Source organism: Dipteris shenzhenensis, chromosome 8, assembly GCF_047967505.1.
Source record: "Dipteris shenzhenensis isolate YYH24624 ecotype China chromosome 8, Dip_SZ_1.0, whole genome shotgun sequence".
Taxonomy (NCBI): domain Eukaryota; kingdom Viridiplantae; phylum Streptophyta; class Polypodiopsida; order Gleicheniales; family Dipteridaceae; genus Dipteris; species Dipteris shenzhenensis.
This window is the reverse complement of record NC_141603.1, coordinates 43,131,336-43,133,700: the sequence shown is the minus strand read 5'-3', so window position 1 is coordinate 43,133,700 and position 2,365 is coordinate 43,131,336.

The following is a 2,365-nucleotide window of genomic DNA, read 5'->3' as shown; positions in this document are numbered from 1 at the left end:
AAGAGCTAGTAGAAGCCAGTAAGTATTGACGGTTGGTGGACAATCTACTTTATCTAACCAACACTAGGCCAAACATTTGCTTTGCTATTGTGTTATTGTGTCAGTTCTTTGGAACCCACAGAGAATCACTAGAAGGCAAGTCTATAGGTGCTGAGGTTAGAAGGCAAATCTACAGGTGATGAGGTATCTAAAGGGTACTTGCACATACGAGATTACACACATACCACAAGGATTGAGTTAGGTGAATTATGTGACTTGAATTGGGTATGTAGCAGTAACACCATGCGCTTGACTTCAAGGTACTATTTTGTGCTTGCATCAAGGGCCATTTCCTAGTAGCTGAGCAAGAAACAACCCTCAATTGCCCTTTCGTCTAAAGAGGCAGAGTACCGAGGTGCATGCACTAGAACATGTGAGATGTTGTGACTTAGGTGGATACTTTAGGATATGGACGTGATTCAAGAGGAGGTGACGGTGGTCATGTGTAACAACTAAAGTTGCATAGCCATCACAAAGAACTTAGTATTTTGGGCACAAACGACCCACATTGAAGTCCATTATCACTTCGTATGGGAGCTCACCATCGATGACTTCCTAGAACTGATGTGATGTCCAATTGTTGACAACCTTTCCGATGCCTTCACGAAGGTTCTCCCACAAGAGCAAATGGAGCACCTCATTCGATGCATGGGGATCGTTCCCACAGTCGTGTAATTGAGATGGGGTGTTAGAGATCAATGCATGCCCTCGATTTGTGGGGACAAAGGGAAATTGGATCATAAGGGGATAGGGGACAGTTTTGGGATGCATATCAACAACAAATAGAGGATAGAGGGAGGCCAGATCAAGCAAGACCACAAGCCCTAGTGAGCCCCCTGGTAGCCCCTTATATAGGTTGGCCAGGGGAGGCTCTTTGAGGCTAGGAAGGGGTTGACTAGCAGGTCGGCATGCTAGCCCTTAACCGACAAAAAAGTCGGCCCCAGGTTGTAGCCCTTCCACCCCCTATAAAAGGGGCTCCTTGTTCCCCTCATTTTTCATCAGCCACATCAATCATTGAAGCCCTCAAAAGGCAGCACGGAGCAGGAGTACTCTACTAGGAGAGTTCCAAAACATGGCGGGCCCAGCCTCGCTGTATACTTGTGCTCACCCTGAGCTAGGTTTTGCCCACTATTTGGTGGAGGAATACATATGAGTTCTCTCTCATATTCTCTCTCTTGTATATGCTATCTATAATCTATTTGTTGAGTGAGGTTGTAGTGTGTGGTCTGCATCATAGAGTGAGTGAGATGGAGATGTTCCTATTCCGCAGAGGTTGCGAGGTTAGAGTGGTTCTATCCCTCATTTCCAACAGCTTGTAGCTCATGGGGTATAAATGATGCCATTCCAAATATTGGCAAGGAGAGTTACAAGTCAAGTATACTGGCCTATATGTTGCTAACCTATAGATATTCTAGGCTATGATGCTAGCAATCATCTTTCTCTCTGGCAAAAGCTTCGAGTGCAAACGACTTCAAGGAGAGAAGCCTTGAATATCTTGGCTAATGACTTGCTCTCCATCTATCAACCAGGTCTAAGAGATTATCTCTATGAAGAAAGAATGCCAAAATACCCAAGGTGAAGACTCATAGGGACGATCTACCATAATTTGGTTGAGAGAGAAACTACCAAATTCCTTTGGGCCAAAGGGTAGCTCTTTAGATAGTGGCCTATCATCTCTAGGTCTCCCACGTCACAATAATGGCAAGTTCAATCTCTTTTTTTATACTCTAGTCATGGGCCAATGTGTAGGTAGCTCGCTCTTAAGTTTTAATAGATGTGGGAGGCATTGCATCTCCACCCATATATTATTGTGGTTAAACTTATAAATATAATTATATTTATTTATTATGTAAAGCATTATTATATGACATGTAAACATTAACAAATTTTAACATGTAAATTATATATTGTTTTATTACTTTTCTCAAAACTTTAAAATTGTGTTTTGATTATCTAACTATATTATGATGCATGTTTTTGAACATGAGAAAGTGATCAAGGATTAATAGGACAAACACAACACCTATAGTAGGCGGAGATTTAATCCAATGTGGCCATTTTCATAGAGGGAAATGAGACCCTCGACATCCACATAGCACATTCCAAGTAAACTTACGAAAGCAACCTGCCTAGAATTAACACGCACAAATTACTAAGGACAAAATCTTCATCCACAATCAACTTTTTACTAAAGGTTAATCACTGCTAGCCCCTACCGCTAGAATGGGTTGTGGTCAGCCTTTTCGGCTCGGGAAGTGCTCGGAATACGGCTCGCGACCATCATGTGGTGCCTCTAGGGAAATGGACCAGGCACATTTGGCCTACA